This window comes from Dromiciops gliroides, chromosome X (assembly GCF_019393635.1).
Source record: "Dromiciops gliroides isolate mDroGli1 chromosome X, mDroGli1.pri, whole genome shotgun sequence".
Classification (NCBI taxonomy): Eukaryota; Metazoa; Chordata; class Mammalia; order Microbiotheria; family Microbiotheriidae; genus Dromiciops; species Dromiciops gliroides.
Genome location: NC_057867.1, coordinates 18119054 through 18139411, shown reverse-complemented (window position 1 = coordinate 18139411; position 20358 = coordinate 18119054). Strand labels below are relative to the sequence as shown.

Genomic DNA, 20358 nt, shown 5'->3' with positions numbered 1-20358 from the left:
GTGCTTCAAATGAATCAATGGACACAATTCTAAGGCAATGATATTTCTTTGAAAGGTATAGCAAAAAGAGTAGTTTCAAAACATTTCACCTAATATCTGAGGAACACTCTTCCACAAAGAAAGAATGTGGAAAGAGGAAATGTGAGCACAAATTTAAAGTACATTTTTTTTTTTTTTGCAGGGCAATGGGGGTTAAGTGACTTGCCCAGAGTCACACAGCTAGGAAGTGTCAAGCATCTGAGGCCAGATTTGAACTCAGGTCCTCCTGAATCCAGGTCTGGTGCTTTATCCACTGAGCCACCTAGCTGCCCCCTAAAGTACATTTTTAAGACAAATTTAAAGTCAGTTAGGCACATGTGTAGGGAACACATGTGATGAAGGCAACTCCAGAATTACAGAACTTCTATGTCCTGAATCTTCTTTCTCCAGAGGATCCTGATGACTTGTGGTGTGATGTCTATTAAGGATATATTGTGTTGTTCTGATAATTATGTGGCCTGGCTACCCACAGGGTACAGTGGTCTCTGGAATTCTACTTTGTCTTGTCTTGATTTTTTTTTTAAAGTCCAAGTGAATTTTCTTTCACTTTTCTCTAAATCAGTTCATTTCAGTCTCTGAATCAGTCTTTCATTTCTTATACTACCATAACATTTCATTACACTCACATCCCATAATAGACATTCCCCAAATTATGTGTACCCACTTTTTTTCCAGGACCTTGAAGGAACAGATGAGTCTTTTACTTGGGTCTTTGCTCTGTTTGGAGCATTCACTTAGTGCTTGTATTTTTAGGTAAAAAGGTATGCAAAAGTCAGTGACTTTAGGGGTATAGTTTCGAATTGCTTTCCAGAAAGGTTGGATCAATTTTTATTTCCACCAAGGGTTCTTTTCCTTCCTATAACCACTTAAATTACTGTTATTTTTCTCCTTTTTTCTCCTTTTTGTCAATCTTCTTGTTATGAGGCCAAATGCAGAGAATTTTTTAGAATTTTATTTTCCAAATTACATGTAAAAGCAAATTTTGACACAATTTTTAAAAAAAATTTTGTGTTCCAACTTCTCTTCCTCTCTCCCTCCCTCCCCACCCGCACCCAAGAACTCAAGAAATTCAATATAAATTATACATGACTAGTCATGGAAAACATCTCTACATAAGCTAGGTTGTGAGAGAAAACAGATAAAAACAAAACTTCAGATTAAGGAATTGCCAAAAAATATGTGTTTCTAGATACTATCAGTTCGTTCTCTATAGAGGGATTACAATTTTCATAAGTTCTTCAGAGTTATATTGGATCTTTGCCTTGCTGAAAATATCCACGTGCTTCCCAGCAGATCATCTTACACTATTGGAGTTCCACAGTATTTGAATTCCTTTTTTTCTAGCTGCTTACAATATTTTCTCCTTGACCTGGGAGTTCTGGCATTTGGCTATAATATTCCTGGAAGTTTTCCTTTTGGGATCTATTTCAGGAGGTGGATTCTTTCAATTTCTATTTTAGCTTCTGCTTCTAGAATATCAGGGCAATTTTTCCTGACAATCTCTTGGAGGATGGTATCTAAGCTCCTATTTTGGGCATGGTTTTTAGGTAGTCCAATGATTTTCAAATTATCTCTCCTGGATTTATTTTCCAGGTCAGCTGTTTTTCCAAGGAGATATTTCACATTGCCCTCCATTTTTTCATTCAATTGGATTTGCTTTACTCTGTCTTGGTTTTTAATAAAGTCACTAGTTTCCATTTGTTCAATCCTAATCCTCGGGCAATTATTTTCATCAGACAGATTTTTTACCTCTTTTCCCATTTGACTTTTCAAACTGTTGACTTTTTTTCTCATGACTCTCCTGCATTGCTCTCATTTCTCTTTCCATTCTTTCCTCCCTCTCTGTACATCTTCCTTCTATCTCTCCTACTTTCTCCTCAAAGTCCCTTTTGAGAGCTTCCATGGTCAGTTCATATTTTTCTTGGAAGCTTTGGATGTAGGGGCCCTGAGGTTGTTTTCCTCTTCTGAGGGTGCACCTTGATCTTCCTTGTTGCTGAAGAAACTTTCAATAATTCTGAACTTTCTTTGCTTGCTCATCTTTCCATCTTTTATTTGACTCTTAACTCCCCACTGGGGGGCCCTGCTTCTAGGCTACACTACTGTCCCCAGATTCAGAGGGTCCCAGGTGTTTTGGTTTGAAGGAGGGCATGTTTTTCTCTCACCTGGCCTGTTCTCTGGTCCAAAGATAACCTCAAGTCAACTTGCTAGTTAACCAGCCAGCAGAGCACTGTGGTGGTTTTTAGCTTAGATAAGCCTGCACCCCTCCCCCACCTGGGCATCCAACCACTCAGGATTTCTTCCTGCTTCCCTGCTGGGGTGTGACAGCCTAATTCTTCCCTAGGTCCCACTGACACCCCTGCACTTTCCACCAGGGCCAGCCATTTAGTCCTCTCACCCAGCCGCAAGCTCAGTTCCAGAAGACACTGGTTCTACAGCTGATTTAGAGGCTCACAGTTAAGTTTCACTGGTGCGGCAAACCTGGGGTTTCGGTCAGTGCAATCTCGGGGTTGGAGTTTACTCACAGCATAACATGGCCCCATTTAATCTATCTATGGCTGGAAAATAATCTCAGCTTGTATTTTTGTGAGTTTTTCTGTTCCAGGGTTTCTTTTATTGCTGTTTTTTGCGTAATTGTATCAGGAGCTCTGTGCATTTAATGTCTTTCCTCCACCATCTTGGCTCTGCCCCCCACAGAGAAGTTTTATTTTGCATTTCTTTCACTACTAGTGATTTGGAGCATGTTTTCATATAGTTATCATGGCTTACATTTTTTTTTTCTTTTGAGAACTGCCTGTTCTTTTCCCTTGACCATTATCTATTGATGAAGGGTTTTGTTCTTATATATTTTGTACTAGACTTTTATCAGTGAAATTTACTGCAGAGATTCCCTCCCACTCGCCCAGTTTGCTATTTTACTTTTGATGATGACCTTGTTGATTTGTTTGTACAAAAGTTTTTCAATTTTATGTAATCAAGCTGAATATCTCCTGTAAGTCTATTATAACCTGTTTGGTTAAAAAAAATCTTCCCTTAGTCATAGGAGGAAAGGTATCTTCTTTATTTCTCTAATTTCTTAACGATCTGACCTTTCAATCTGGGACACAACAAATTGAAGCTTATTGTTTAATACGTTTAATATGGTATGAGCTATTAGTCCAAGATTCATTTCTCCCATGTTGTTTTCCAATTTTTCAAGCACCATTACATGTTTTTACATATCTAGCCCTTATCTCAGTACTTGGTGTTCCTGGGTTTCTTAATTGACATTTTAAAAATTACATTCAGTGTCTTTCAGATCTTTTATATTTAATCTGTTGCACTGATCAACTTTTCTATTTTTTTTCAAACTAGCACCAAATTCTTTGGATAATTATTGCTTTGAAGTATAATTTGAGATCTGATATGGCTACCCCATTTCCTTTCCTGTTTTTTTTTTTTATATTTTCCATAGAGACTTTTGATCATGTGTACCTCTAGATGAATTTTAGTAGACCTTTGATATTTTGGTATGGTGCTAAATCTGCAATTTATTTAATGTAATCATGTCATTTTTATTAGATGAGAGCTTACCTCATGAGAAGCCATATGGCTTAATGAGTAAAGAGCCAGCTTTACAGTCCTGAAGACCTAGCTAGGTCCAAGTCCTCCCTCTGGCACAGATTGGCTGTGTGACCCTGAGCAAGTCACAAGACCCTGAGCAAGTGCCCTAGGCAACTCACTAAAAGGCTAAACTGCAGAGAATGTGCCAGATCTAGAAAGAGCTTCCTCCTTGGGGATTACCCTATAACAATGAAATCTTAGATCCAATCTCTAGCCTATCCTAACCTGTCACAACTTTGATCAATTGATTTGTCTAAAATCGAGTCATTCTTTATTTTTGTAAAGCATATAATTCCTGAGTTTGGCTTGTAGGCAGACTCCCACAACTTTTATAAATTCTGTCTTTTTGCAGGGAATTTCTTATTCCATCTCTGCTGGGTTTTGTTAGTAATATATAGAAAGGTTGACTACTTGTGTGGGTTTCTTTTATACATAATGTATGTATGTGTATATGTATGTATCTATCCTGCTACTTTAATGAAGATTTTACTTATTTCTTTTTTTTTCTTTTCTTTTCTTTTTTTTTTTTGCAGGGCAATGAGGGTTAAGTGACTTGCCCAGGGTCACACAGCTAGTAAGTGTCAAGTGTCTGAGGCTGGATTTGAACTCAGGTACTCCTGAATCCAGGGCCGGTGCTTTATCCACTGCACCACCTAGCTGCTCCCCTTATTTCTTTTACTATGTTAGTTGACTCTGGGGTTCCTTAAAATATCAGATCAACTACCTCAACTCTACAAAGTGATCATTTTGTTTCTTCTTTACCTATGGTCATTCCCTCTTCTTCCCTCTTCCATTATTCTATTAGATAATAATGCTACCAGTAAATATTCTTGCTTTAACCCTACTCTTTTTGGAAAGGCCTCTTCTTTTTCCCTATATTAGATAAAGCTTTTGAGAAAGTATATCATCTTTTTATGTTAAAAAATAAAAGATGAATCCCTTTCATTTATAGGGTCAATAGTACTTATCTAAAATCAGGATAGACACAATATCTATTGATATAAATATGTATTTTCCTTGTTTTTGTTAGTAGTGATTTTTCTTAATGTTGAACCAGACATACATTCCTAGTATAAACACAATCTAACCTCAGTAAAATCTTTACAATATGTTCTGGTAGCTTCTTTGCCAATGTAATAATAATAATAATAATAATAATAATGTATTTTTCTATTGATATTCATCAGAGAAAATGGTATATCATATTCTTTCTTTGACTGTTGTTGCCTTGGATTTTGTTATTTTAAATTCTATCTTTCTCTGTTTGGCATTATTATACATAAGGCTTGCTTTGCCTCAATCCTGAAAGTTTGGGGATGTTGGGTTCTTTTATCAGCTTATTCGATGAGATGACCTTCTCTTTTTCTAATTTGGTTTTGGTCCTCTCTGATTTCCATCCCTGGCTAGATGTAGGACACTTATTAGGAGCTCACCTAGGTGGCGAAGTGGCCCTGGAGTCAGGAGGACTTGAGTTCAAATCTTACCTCAAACACTTGATAATTACTAGCTGTGTGACCCTAGGCAAGTCACTTAACCCCAATTGCCTCACACACACACACACACACACACACACACACACACACACACACACACGAAAGAAAAGAAAAGAAAAGAAAAGAAAAGAAAAGAAAAGAAAAGAAAAGAAAAGAAAAGAAAAGAAAAGAAAAGAAAAGAAAAGAAAAGAAAAGAAAAGGAGCTCACCAAATCTTTACTAACTGCCTGAACAGATTTGTTCTAAGGGGTGGCACTCCTCCCCCCCCCCCCCAACCCCGCCCGGCCTGCATTCCATTGGCTGCGTCAAGCCCCCCCGCTTCCGATTATGATGTCATAGTCTCCTCCTTTCTGCGGTTTTCACCTGGGCTGGGTTGTTGCGCATTCTGCAAAGAGCAGCTGGCCGCAGCACCCGCTCCAGCGCCATCCCACCGACGTCCTGGACCCCCGGCCCGCTCGATCCTCCGCGGGAGCCCCCTGTGTGGGGGAGGTAAGTAAGGACCCCCGGGGCGTCCCTTGTGCCCCCTCCCTCCCCTCCCCTCCCCAGACCCCCTAGGGGCGGATAGGTGCCTGCGCCCCCTGCCCCACCCCCACCCCCAGACTTGACCCATGGATGGATCCGCAGCTGTATGTGCCCAGGCCTCTCTCTGTCCGGAGGGATGGAGATTTTCTGGGAACGCATCCAATGACTCCTCCTCACCTACAGTGGCCCCCTCCCCACCGCCCCTCCACCATGAGGACCCCGCCACCCTACCCGCCATCCCCCCCCCCCGCCACCCCCCCCCATGGAACCTTGCCCAGAAGGTGGGGCTGATGGGGGAGGGGGGCAGAAAAGCAAGTCTGCTAAATACCTCATTTTTGTACCTTTTCATTCATTCTTTCGTTCCTTCATGCATTATTATGCATTCATTATTATTCATTCTTTATCCTGACTCAACAAACGCCAATCAAAATAGACATTTCCATATGCTTCATACAACAGGAAAAAAAGAGATTGTCCGTGCACCTGTTGATCTTTGCCATCTATAGCTTAATTTATTTAAAAAATATATAACAAATGCAATCTGCATTTTTCAAAGCTGCCAGTGCTTCTTTCTGGCCTTCCTTTTGTCCTCATCTGTTCTGTGTTTTTGTTTTTTGTTTGTTTGTTTTTGTTTTTTTAAAGATGCCTTAGTGACTATCTTGTTTTTGTTTTTATTTTTCCTTTTTCCGCATCTGTATTCTCCACCTTCCACACTCCACCTCGTTTAATAAAAGAAAAAAGAAAAAGACAGCCTTCGTAACAAATATGCTAACAAATATGCCGTCAAGGGTGACAAACCCTCACTTCAGCTGTGTCAGAAAATGTGACGCATTCTGCATCTAGATTTCCGCAGCTGTCAAGATGTGGGCCGCTGTGCTTCATCTACAGTCTTCAAGGATCTAAATTGGTTCACTGCATTGATCAGTGTCGTGAAGCCTTTCACAAGGGTAAACGTCACCTCTTTTAGACTCACTGAACTGAATACGCAGCTAATATAGCTTCATAATGAGGCCAGCCAGGTATGAGTAACTTCCCCATCTTAAATACTTAAAAATGAACAAAAGGATCATTCCTACTTAGGGCATCTAACCAATTTAGTTGGACTTAGAAGAGCAGTTCTTTTATTTGAAAGGTCTTTATATTAATTTTTAAAAAAATTTTTTAGTGAGGCAATTGGGGTTAAGTGACTTGCCCAGGGTCACAGAGCTAGTAAGTGTTAAGTGTCTGAGGTCGGATTTGAACTCAGGTTCTCCTGACTCTAGGGCTGGTGCTCTATCCACTGCACCACCTAGCTGTCCCTATATTAATTTTTATAAGCATTTATTAACATTTACTCCTGGTGCCCCCTCCCAACAACAATGACAAAACCCTCACAATACTTTTCTATATTCTAGCTAAAGCAGTTCCCCTCTTGACCATGTCCAAATAGGCAGGTGTCATTCTGGATTTTCAGTCCATCACCTCCCTGGCAGGAGGTGGGTAGCCTGATTCATATGCAGACCACTGGGCAGCATTAATTAGGATTCTAAAAGCTTTTAAAGGTTTTTTTTTCCTGTACAATGTTGCCGTCATTGTGTAAGTTGTTCTAGTTCTGCTCACTTCAATCTTTATCAGATCTTAAGAGTTCTTCCCAGGTTCCTCTGAAACTGTCCATTTCTAATGGCACAACAAAATATTTTCCTGCCATTACATCATATAGGAGTAGGTAGGTGGCAAAGTGGTTAGAGCACTGGCCCTGAAGTTGTGAATACCTGAGTTCAAATCTCACCTCAGACTAGCTTGTGTGACCCTGGGCAACACTAGACCCCAATTGCCTGAAACATCCAGGGCCATCTCCAGTAATCCTGATGTATACCTTGCCACTGTACCCAGATGGCTCTGGAGGAGAGAGTGAGGCTGGTGACCTTGCACAGCCCTCCCTCACTTAAATCTAATTCAGTGCAAGTCATGACATCATCCTGATGTCATGGTCCTTTCCGAGAAAAAAAAAGGACAAGCAAAAACAACATTCATGGACCTCAGTTTATTTAGTTATCTCAGCAGAGGTGGACACCCCCTTAATTTCCAGTTTTGGATTACTTCAAAAAGCACTTCCTATAAATATTTTTGTATGGATGGGTCCTTTTCCTTTTGTTTTCCTCCCCTTGTGGTATAGCACAGTGGTGGTACACTTGGGCCAAGATTTTGGAACTTTAGGGCACAATTATAAATTGCTTCCCAGTATGTCTGGACCAATTTGCATCTCTACTAGCAGTGATTTCACTGTGCCCATTTTCCTATAGCCTCTGCAGCATTTGTTAGTTTGCTCATTAATAGTCAATAAACACCTGTTAAGCACCTACTATGCACCATCCACTGTGCTAGGAAACAAACACCAAAAAGAACTGCCTCAAGGAGTTTACAGTCTAATGGAGGAAGATAACACAGAGAAGAAAGCTGGGAAGTGTGTGTGTGTGTGTGTGTGTGTGTGTGTGTGTGTGTGTTTGGGGGGGGGTGGTGGTTCATTTTTCATCCTTGCCAGCCAGTATGATGGCTGGATGGTGAAAGCTCAAAGTTGCTTTAATTTGCATTTCTCTAATTATTAGGAACCTGGAGCATTTCATCATATGGTTGCTGATTGCTGCGATTTCTTCCTTTGAAGCCCACCTCTTTGTAGCCTTTGACCATTTATCTATTGGTATGTGGCTCTTAGTCTGATAAATCTGAATCAATTCTATATATACATTTATGTATGCATGTACACACATGTATATGTATGTGTATGTATGTATATATATATATACATATATCCTTTAATAAAGAATTGACTGCAAATTATACCCCATTAATTTTTTTCTTCTAATTTTAATTGCATTAGATTTGGTTGTGCAAAAGCTTTTTCAATTTCATAATTGAAATTGCTCATTTTATTTTCTGTGATCATCTGTATAACCTGTTTGCTCTTGACCTCTTCCCTTATCTGTAGATGTGAAAAGTATTTTTCCCTTGCTCCTCTCATTTCTCCATAGCTCTTGGCCATAACAGACGACACCTAAGACTCTCTTTTTAAAATGCTACACAATGTGAACAATGTTGACACGTGGATAGGACTGTATTTTAGTGGGACAAAATGCATATAATTATTGGTGGAAAAAAAAGAATGTACTCCCCTTTGGTTTCAGGATTAAAATTCTGAAAATTTCTCTAATGACAGAGAAGGACACTTACCTGGACCTCAGAATCCCAGGGGGTTCCATACCAAGAATTCTTCCCATCATCGCATCAGATTTATTTATTTAGGGTGAGTCTAGCACCTCTTTTTGTTTTAAGAATGATGTAGTCCCCCCTCCCCCAAATACCCAGAACGTCTTGGAAAGAACAGTTGAAAAGGAATGGTAAAGGATAGTTGTACCTTCCTCAAAGAACCAGCCTGCCTGATGGATTATTGGTAACATACAGAAATGATGAATATTTGTCTGCGTTTATTATATTATTTATTATATATTATATATTATTATATATTACGCTACACTACTGAAGTTTTTCTTTGTTTCAGCTAATTTTTAGTTGATTTAAGAAATCAACCATCATATCACCAACATGAACAGGTAGTTTGATTTCTTCTTTCCCAGTACTTCTTTCTTCAAATAATTTTTATTTTCTTATTTTTATGCCTTGAATTTCTAGTAAAATGTCAACCTGCAGTGGACATGTTTATTTTATCTCAATCTTATTGGAAAGGTTTGTAGGTTTTCCCCAGTACCAATATAACTTGCTCTTTGTTTTAGATACACTTCTTACCATTTTTAAAAAAATAGTTCAAGCATGGAGTAGATTTTATTAAGTATAACTTTAGTTCTAAGTTTCTCACCCTCATTTCTATAATACTTTCAGCTAAAAACAATAATACAAAATATATGAAAATATGAAATACGAAATTATGAAAACAAGCCCATTAAGGCTCCCTTTATATATATGTATATGTGTATGTATATATATGTATATAACATATATTATATATATTATATATATATATATATACACTCAAGCAAGTCAAAGTTTTTCAGAATAGAATTAAGTAATAATGTAGCTTAGAAAGCAACACAAAATTGTTACCATGCTATCAAAGTGAAAGACAACAAAATTTTCAAATATTTTAAGAGGATAGAAGAACAGTTAAAATAAAACGTTGGACCATAGCAAAATTAGAAAGTGCTCAATAAACAGACCTGCTCAGAAGATTTCTACAAATCCTAAACAACCTGTATAGATTTTTTTATATTAAAGGAGATTTTGTTTGCTACGTTTTGATTCAGACTTATAGGCTGGGCCTATTGGCATCCTAAAACGAACACTAACTATACATTCTGCTCGTTTTGTAACAACAAACTTTACTTTCACACTATATTTACAGGTCTCTTTTGAGGCATTTTGTCTATTAGGCTGAAAACCACTCAGCACACCTGCTAGTGAGTTTGGGAAGAAAATACTAAATCCACTAATAACTAATAACTTTCTGTTATTCCTAGTTCTTACTATTTTAAGGAAATCTCCAATTATTTCTATCCTTTTCAGTTTTTTTTTTAAACAGAAATTGGCATTGTATTTTATTAAAAAAAAAAACTTTGCCTACATCCATTGAAATAATTTTATGATTTTGTGGGTTTTGCTATTAATATGGGTTATTTTGTTTGTAGTTTTCCTAATATTGAACTAGACCTCCATTCCTGACATAATATATGGCATGGTCCTCGCATATATTACTGTAGCCTCCTTGCTAATCTTTTATTAAAATTTTTATTATCTATAATCATTATTAAAATTTATTCATAGTTTTCTTTCTCTTTGTAACTCCCTGTGTTTAGTCACCAAGATCATATTTGTGTCATAGAAGGGATTTTGTAGGATCCCATCTGTACCTAATATATTTCCATGTTAACCATGTTCCAAGGGGCAGCTAGGTGGCGCAGTGGATAGAGCACCGCCCCTGGAGTCAGGAGTACCTGAGTTCAAATCCGGCCTCAGACACTTAACACACACTTACTAGCTGTGTGACCCTGGGCAAGTCACTTAACCCCAATTGCCTCACTAAAAAAAACAAAAACAAAAAAAAACAAAAAAAACAAACAAACAAACAAACAAAAAAACATGTTCCAAGACAAAAATAAAGAAAATGAAAAAAATGCTTTATTTTAAAATCAAAGTCGATCAGTTCTTTCTCTGGAAGTGATTAAAAATGATTTAGAGCATATAAAATATTTTCTTGATAGCTTTGATTTCTTCTTCTGAATACTACTTGTTCAAATCAGTTGGGGGAATGGTGTTTATTTTTATCAGTTTGGCTTAGTTTCTTTATCCATAGGTCTGACAGGTTCAACTAGGTGGTGCAGTAAATAGAGCATTGGCCCTGATGTTGGGAGGACCTGAGTTCAAATCTCACCTCAGACCCTTACTTAGGTGTGTAACCCCGGGCAAGTGACTTAACCCCAATTGCCTTAAACATCTGGTGCCATCTCCAGTTATCCTGATATACTTCTTGCCAATGGCCCCAGGTGGCTCTGGAAGAAAGAGTGAGGTTGGTGACTTGCACAGCCCTCCCTCACTTCAATCCAATCCAATTCAATTCATATTACCCCAATGTCATGGTCGTCTTTGAGAAGGAAGGACAAACAACAGCAGGTCTGACAGATAAGTTTTACATGTTCCACTAATTTTTCTAAATAATTTATCCATTTTGATCTTTTCTTGGTGTACAATATGATATGACTATTCAAGGATTCTATTTTCTCTTCTGTTAATCTGGGCAATTTAAATTTTTATAAATTTTAATCTTTACTTAGATTGTAAATTTTGTTGGCATATCATTGGGCAATATCATTCCTAATAATTGCTTTAATTTCATCTTCATTGGTGGCACATTCACCCTTTTCATATTTGATACTGGTAATTTGGTTTTTGACTTTTATTTTTAGTCTAATTAACCAATAATTTTATTTATTTTATAAGGTTACCCCATTAAAACCAGTTTCTAGTTTTATTATTTAATTTTTTTAAACTTGCAATTTTATTAATCTCTCCTTTGATTTTTTAGGATTTGTATTTTGGTGTTTAACTGGAGATTGTTCATTAGTTGTTTGGTTGGGTTTTTTTAGTTGTATGCCTAGTTCATTTATCTGTACTTTCTCCTTTTTACTGATTCTAAGCGTTTAGAAATATAAAATTTCCCCTAAGCACTATTTTGATGTACCTCACAAATTTTGGTGCATTGTCTGATTGTTGTCATTATCTTCCCCCTTTTCCCCTGATTTTGCAAGGTATTTATTGGGCCAAGGAAGAATGTAATCTGCAAACCTTTACCGATTAACACTATTTGGTGGCCAACCTCTTATCTCTTTCTTCAGCAAGTTATGAGATTCTTCTTCAAGTGGTGAGATTAATGTCCTTTTCTTGAGGCAGAGAAGTTACCTTTTCTAATAACAAAAAGATGTCAGAGAGCCTCATGGCAAAGCTTTTGCCACTGATAGCTCTTATTGCTAACAACTTAAGAGAGCCTAGGTGTTGGAGGAGGATTCCTGTCAAAGATCCCACCAGTTTGACTCAATTTAGCGCCATCATGACTTTGTTCACCAAAAAGATCTTTTATTTACTTTGCATAATTTGTACTTTGCCTCCTCAGCTGTGATGCAATGAACATTAAAACAACCCTTGGTGTCGTAGATGAGATGGAAAATGCACACCAGCCTCCTCAATTAGGATGATCTTTGAAGCCAGCAGGGTAAGACGTGTCTGTGTGGACCTTCCCATTAATCTTGATAAACTACTGCATGCAGATCTTAACCTCATCCACTGTCAGGACATACTTGAGTTGGTTGCAGAAGAAGATGAGTAGGAGGCACTACCTCAGATTCTTGGAAAACCGAATGGATAAAATATGTCAGTCAGCTTGTCTGGCATCTACACCTTGGGGGTGACCACATGCTTCAGGTGTTTCTTGGGTCTATAAGCCATAGCTGCAGAAAGTTGAGTAAAAGTTTAATATTTTTAATGAAATTATTGATTTTTACTAAGATTTGTTCTTTTACTCACTAATTCTTTAGTATTAGATTATTAGTTTCCAGTTAATTATGTTTCCATGTACAGCTGAGAAAAAATAGATATTCCTTTCTATTCTCATTCAGTTTTTTCCAGAGTTCTATCATTATTTAACTTTTCTAAAATTTTAGTCATCTCCTTACTTTCTTCTTTATTTTATGATTAAATTTATCTAGTTCTGAGAGATGCAAATTCAGCCCCCCCCATTATTATAGTTTTACTATTTATTTCCTCCTGTAATTAATTCAACTTCTCCTTTAAAAATTTGGATGCTATTTTTTTGTGCATATATGTTTAGTATTTCTATTTCTTCATTGTCTACAGTCCCTTTTAGCAAAATGTAGGTTCCCTGATGATCTTTTTAAATTAGATCTATTTTTTTCTTTTTCTGAGATCATGATTGCTACCTATGCTTTTTTTTTACTTCAGCTGAAGCATAATAGATACTGCTCTAGCCCCTTATCTTAAACTCTATGTGGGTATCCTTCAGTTCTTGTAGCTCTTTCTATGTCTTCCTCTATTCTTCACATTCATCCTTTCTGACATGACAGTAATGGCCATGACATTCACATAGCACTATCTGTTTAGTTATTCCCCAGTTGGTGGACGTCTGCTTTGTTTCCAATTCTTTGCTATGCCCAGAAGTGATGTTTATGTGGTAACTTTTCTTCTTACCAATAGCCCCTTTGAGGTATAAACCTAGGAACAGAATCTCTGAGTCAAAGGATATGGACATTTGAGTCACTTGCTTTTTATGATTCAAATAGCTGTCCACAATGGATGCACTCATTCACAGCTCCAATAAAGGCACGAGTGAACCTTACTTCCCATAGCTTCTCCAATATTTTGCCCTCTTTTCTCACCTTTACTAATTTTCAAGGTATAAACTGAAGCCTTAGGGTTGTTTTGATTTCAGTTTCTCTTATTAGTTATGTGTAGATGGGTGTAACTATCACGTGATTGTCAATGCTGTGCAATTCTTCTTTTTTAGAACTTTGTGTTCATATCTTATGACCACTTATCTATTGGAGAATGACCATCTGTCTATTTATCTATGTATGTACATACATAAATACACATACAAATATTTAGAGTTTGAATTTCAGAGAAATTTAGTATTATTTTTTCACATTTGGCTGCTTCACTTCTTATCCTAGGTACATTAATTTTGTCTGTGTAGAAGGTGTTAAGTTTCATATAATCCAACTTATCTTTTTTAATCTTTGTAATTTCCTTTATACTTTGTTTTTCAAAAAACATCTCCACCCCTGAGAACTATATTATATGAGCTTTTAAAATTATTTAAAAATAAGTTCTTATATTTTGTTTTTTGAATCACTATGGTTTCTTCCAGCATCTCTTCCTCTCCTAGAGAGCCATTCCACATAATAAATAGTGTCTTATACAATGGGAAAAAAAGAAAAAAAATAAAATAAATAACACAATACATTTCAACACATTGAAAAAAATTTAAAATATTTGCTGTATGCAACAACTGTAAATCTCACACCTCTGCTAAGGGTTGGGTTATAAGCATTTTCTAACACCTCTTCTTTCAAGTCAAGTTTTCTCTTTATAATTTTGAAGACATTAAAAAAATTCTGTGTGTGATTGTGCTTTTCATTTTTGAAACCTTTGTGTATATTACTTCTTATTTGACTATGCATCAATTTCTGAAGTTCTCTGTATTCATCTTCATCCTTTCTTGTAGTGTACCACAGTTTACTTCACTATTCTACAGTTGTTGGGCATCTACTTTATTTTATTTTATATTTTGCTAACTCCAAAAGTGGTGCTACAAATATTTTTTTTTCTATATGGATTTTTCTTCTTGTCAGTGGCTCCCTTGAGGAATAAACCCAATAATGGTGTTTCTTGGTAAAAGGTTATGGACATTTTAGTTACTTTCTTTGCATAATTCCAAATTCCTTTACAGAATGCTTATACCAAATCACAGCTGCACCAGCAATTCATCAATGTGCCTAACTTCCCACAACCCCTCCAACACTGATTATTCTCATCTTTTATCATTTTGCCTATTTTCCAGGTGTTAGGTGGAACCTTCGGGTTGTTTTTATTTGAATGTCTCTTTGTTAAGATTTGGAGAATTTTAAATGCAGTTGTAAATATTTTGCAGTTCTTTTGAGAACTTTTACTACTTATCTAAAAGTGAATCTCTTATCATAGTCTTATATATCTGTTAATTTTTAGACATATATTAGATGTCAACATCTTGTCAGAGAAACTTGATATGAAGATTTTTCCCCATTCTATCACTTTCTTGCTTATTCAAGTTTCATTCATTTTGTCTATGCAGAAGCTTTTCTTTTTTTCTTTATTTTAAGGTATTTATTTTATCTTTTGTAATTACCTTATTTGTTTAAGAATACATCTCCTCCCCATAACTGTGAGAGGTATATGATATGTTTCTCTTCTAATATTTTTATTGTGTGGTCTTTAATAGTAAGGTCATGTATCTCTTGAAAATGAATTCTGAAATATGGTGCAATCTTAGCCTAATTTCTATAAGACTGTTTTCCAGTTTCCCCAGCAGGTTTTTTATACCAAATTGGGAGTAATTTCTTAAGAGTAACATATGTTTTCTATCTTGTCGAACACTGGCTTATTAAATTCCATTATTGTTGATTCTCCCTTGTCAAGTCTTTTCCATCACTCTACTTCTAATCTACTTGTAACCAATCCTAGATGGTTCTAATGACTGCTGTTTTACATATAGATTTGAAGTCTTGAGGTCTTCATTCTTCAGTCCTGCCTCAGATCATTTCACTTCATATTTTAGATCTTTGGTTTTTCCAAATGAATTTTGTTATTATTTTATAAAATTCCATAAAGTACCTCTCAAATAATTTCACTGGCATGGCATTGAAAGTCTAAATTAACTTGCGTAGTCTTGTCATTTTTATTCTGTTGGCACAGCCCAGATATGAGCACTGGTATTTAAATTGTCCAGTTATTGAAGGGACACTTTATATTTGTGTGCGTTTGTAGATTGACCCATTCTAAGCCTTTCTTAGTTATTTTGAATGGGATTTTCCTTTCTATTATTGCCTATTGTATTTCATTATTATTTCATAGAAATGTAGTTGATCGTTGAGAGTATATTTTGTGGTTTATGTTAGGTTGAAGTGAGCCTATGTGGAGCCAATCCTTGATACAATAGAGTTAATTGAAAAGGGGAAAATAGGCGGCAGCTAGGTGGGTCAATGGGCAAAGCACCAGCCCTAAGTGTCAAGTGTCTGAGTTCAAATCCAGCCTCAGACACTTGACACTTACTAGTTGTGTGACCCTGGGCAAGTCACTTAACCCTCATTGCCCCACAAAAATAAAAAGAAAAGAAAAGAATGAAAGAAAGAAAAAAGGAAAATAGTAGCATCCAGAGTATATGTATGTAGGTATGGAGAGACTATGAGGGAAATCCACAAGGGAAGTCTTTTTTTTTTTTAATACAACATCAGAGTAGGACCTTCTCTAGGTATCTAAAAATAACTCATGTGTAGTACAAATATTTGTCAAAACTTATGTCAATGTAACTAATTATCAGATCTTATTTCAGTAAAATTAATTTCAATGCAACTATTTTTCAGATTTTTCATCATTATTTTTTCATTGGCATGTTTATTATGACCTATGCATCTCAATAATGTTGGCAGAACAGTCTATTTCTTTCGTTCCATTCTGTGCACCTGGTCTTGGCAGGAGGTAAGGAATTATAGAAGACCACTGTCTAAAACTATGCTATGTTACAATTCAACCTCCCTAGGACAATGCTATCTTGTCATTTAACTCTCACTTACTTACAATGCTCCTTTTGATACAATTTAGTAGTATCACCCACTTAGAGAATTCAGATCTTTCCAAGAACCATACTGACTTATGATTGTACAGTTCTCAGGTCTTCATATAACTAATATGGGCAGCGCAGCACTGAAACTAACAAAATAATAATATTATGATAGGATGAATTAGAAACTTTAGAACAAAATTTACATCCAGCAAATAGTCTTAAGATAAACCTTTTGCTAACACCCCAGTGTATTTCAGATGCTGGATAATATTAAGGCTTTGGGCAAACACTTGTGGGCAATAAATGTGTTTTTTAAAATAAATATAGTTTCTCTGAGTCCACTTAAATCACAGGACTCAAATTCTGTTGTGTTGGGTTAAGCTTTTCCTTCATAATAGCTAATAATATACTAACAGTGAATATTAATGTAGCACTTACTATATGCCAAGGACTAGAGAGGGAGAGCAGGGACAAAGAAGAGGGAGAGGGCAGGAGATGGAAGGGGATTGGAGAGCGAAAGGAAGAGAAAGATAGACAGATGGAGAAAGAGAGGTAAAAAGAGAAGATGAGAGAGAAATACAGGAGAATTGAGAGGAAGGGGATTTGGATAGATAGGGGAGATCAGAGGAAGGAGAGAGAAGGATGGAGCTGGAGAGAGAAAGATAAACAGACATAAGGATGGAAAGGGAAAGGGAGAGAGAAGGATGGAGGAAGAGGGAAAGGGAAAGAAACAGTGGGGACAGTGACTGATAAAATGATGGAGAGGAAGACAGAGACAGAGGAAAGGATGAACATGGAGAAGGAAAAAGAGGAGAGAATGAAAAGTGTATAAAGGGAAGGAGATAATGAGAGAGGGAGACAGAGAGGGAGAGGGAAGGAAAAGTGTGACAGGTAAACAGAGAAGAGTCACACAGGAAAAGGGAGAAAAAGGGAGACAAGGGACAGGTAGAGAGACAGAAGAGAGAAAAACATGCTGAAGGAGAGACATACATTAAGAAGAATGGAGAACATAATAACAGAGAGAGAAAAGAGATACAGAGAAAATGAAAAAGAGACAGTAGAGAGGGAGGAGGAAGGAAAAAGGGAGGGAGTACAGGAAGAGTGAGTCAGATCAAAGGTTGGAGAGAGATAATAAGGTACAGGAAGAAAGAATGAGACAGGTAAATAGTAAGAGAAAAACATAGAGGGGAAGGGAAAGAGAAAAAAGAAAAAGAGAAACAAATAAAGAGGTAGTTAGGAGAGAGAACAAGATAGAGAGCAATAGACATAGACAGGATAGAGAGATTGAACAAAAAGGTAGATGAAAGAGGGAGAGCATGAGAGAAGGATGGACACTTATAGACAGCAACAGGAGAGAAATACAGAGTGAAGATAGAGAATGGAGGGAGGAGCGGGGAGAGAAAAAGAGTGAGAAAAGGGGGAGGGAAAGATGTAGAAGAATGGACAGACAGGTGAGAGGCGCAGAGTGAGGTTGGGGAGAGAAAGAGGAGAGAGTGACAGAGACAGAGAGACAGATACGGGGAGAGAAAATATATCAAGAATGAGATGGGTAGAAAGAGAGCAATAGCAGGAGGAGAGAGAGTGAAGGGAAATACAGGAAAGAAAGTGAGGTAAGGATGGAGACAGGAAGAAAGAAAGAAGGATAAAAAAGGAAGGAGGGAGAGATAAGAAGAATGCACAGGGCAATCAGGCTGGAGAGAAGAGAGACAGACAGAGAAGAAACAGACTGATGGGGGGAGGAGAAAGGGAAGTCAAGGCAGAGAGCCAAGGAGAGAAGGGGAAAGGGACAGAGAGAAAAGAGAAATGCAGGGGGAGACAGAGATCCAAAGACATTGAGAAGGATGGAAGGGGAAAGAACAACAGAGACAAAGAGAGAGATGCAGAGAGAAAGAGAGAGAAGGAGTTAGGAAGGGAGAGGGGAAAAGAAATTTATATAGAGAGAGGGAAGGATGGAGGAAGAGACAGGACAGAAAGATAGACATTGGGAGAGAGACAGCAGAAAGGAAAGGAAAGGAAAGGGAAGTGGAGAGAGAGAGAGAGAGAGAGAGAGAGAGAGAGAGAGAGAGAGAGAATAAGTTGAGGGGAGGACATGACAGGGAAAAGAGGAAAAAGAAGAGGGAGATAGACAGAAAAGGATGGAGAGGAGAGGTAAAGGGAGAAAAAGAAATAGAGGATGGATAGAAAGACAGAAGGATGGAGAGGTATAGACAGAGGAAAGAGAAAACAGGGAAAGAGGAGGAAGGAAGAGGAAAAGAAAGAAGTGGAGACAGAAGGAAAATGAAAGATGGAAGAGAAAAAGCAGATGTAGTGGGAGAGAGAGTGGCAAAGGTAGAGAGAATAGTGGGTAATACATAGTGACAGACAGGTGGAAGAAAACAGAGACAATGACAGAGATGGAACTATGGATGAAGAGAGAGGAAGAGAGAGAAGGATGAAGAGAGAGAGAGATACACAGAGAATGGGACAAGGAGAGGTAGTAGGGGAGGGAGAGGCAAGAAGATAGTGAAAGTGAGAGAAGGATGGGAACAGAGAGAGGGAAAAGGAGAGAGGGAGGTAGACCCTGAGAAATAAAATGGTATATAGGGATACTGAGAGACAGGAGAAAGAGACAGAGAATGGAGAGGGAACTGGTGGAGAGATTCTATGAAAGACAGAATGAGTTAGAGAATGAAAGAAAGCAAAACAGAAACTGAGAGAGAGGGTGCAGGGAGGACACAGGCAAACAGAGACAGGTGTCTAGAGAAAAAGAGAGGAAAGGAGGGACAGAGAGAAGCGGACATTATAGGAAAGAGACAAAGATGGAAGAGACAAAAATGAAAATGTATGAGTACAGAGATATCCAAAGATATTGAGAAAGATGGAAGATGAGAGAATAAATGAGACAGAGAGATACAGAGAATGAAATAGAGAGAGGGAGCTGGGGAGGGAAAGTGAAAGGGAATGATAGAGAGAGGAGGGGGACACACACACATACATACATACACACAGAGAGAGAATGGGGGAAGGGAGGGAGAGGGAGAGGGATTGAGAGGAAGATATTGGTAGAGAGGAGAGACAAAAAGAAAGATGGAAACGGATAGAAAGAAAGAGAATGAGTTGAGGGGGAAAGGGAAAAGAAGAGGGAGATAGGGGTAGAGAAGGAGAAAGTAAGGAAGAGGAAGAAAAATGGGATGGATGGAACGAGATGGAGATGGATTAACAGAGGAGAGAAAACAGACAGAGAAGGAGGTAGAGAAGATGGAGAGAAAGAGATGGAGGTAGAGATAGAAGGGAAGAGAAAAGAGATGGAGTGGTAGAGAGAGGTAGAGAGAAGAATGGTGGGAGAGATAGTGACATAAAGAGAGGAGAGAGATAGGGCTAGAGATATAGAGGGAGAGAGATGGAGAGAAATAAAGATGGAGAGAGATAGATACACAGAATGAGACAGGAAGGGAAGCATAGAGAGAGACAGCAGTAGAGAGAATGATGGTGATGGGAAAAGAGAAGGATGGGGAGGGAGGAAGAGGGAAAGCGAGAGAGGGAAGACAAGAGAGAAATATAAGAATGGAGAGGTATAGACAGATACAGGAGAGGGAGACGAGATGTTGAGAGAGAATGGGCAATATGAGAGAGAGAGAGAGAGAGAATGTGATAAGGGAAGCCTGTGAGTGACAAGAAGGAGAAAAAAAGAGAAAAGAAGATGGAGATAGAGAGAAGGACGAAGAGTGATGAAGACAGAAATTGAGTAAGACCAAAGGATTGAGACAGATAAACAGATAAGTATGGAGAGAGGGATAGAGGAAGGGAAAGAACAAGATAGAGAATGCCATGGATAGATAGAAGGACAGAA

General features: G+C 37.7%; 1 long non-coding RNA gene across 1 annotated transcript; it reads left to right on the top strand.

The window, feature by feature from the left end:
- The first annotated feature begins 5492 nt into the window (after window positions 1–5492).
- LOC122733506 lies at window positions 5493–18644 on the top strand. Its single transcript, XR_006353891.1, has 6 exons — window positions 5493–5620; window positions 6388–6672; window positions 8239–8330; window positions 8815–8933; window positions 12309–12407; window positions 16330–18644. It is a non-coding gene; the product is annotated as an uncharacterized LOC122733506 (long non-coding RNA).
- The last annotated feature ends 1714 nt before the right edge of the window (window positions 18645–20358 follow it).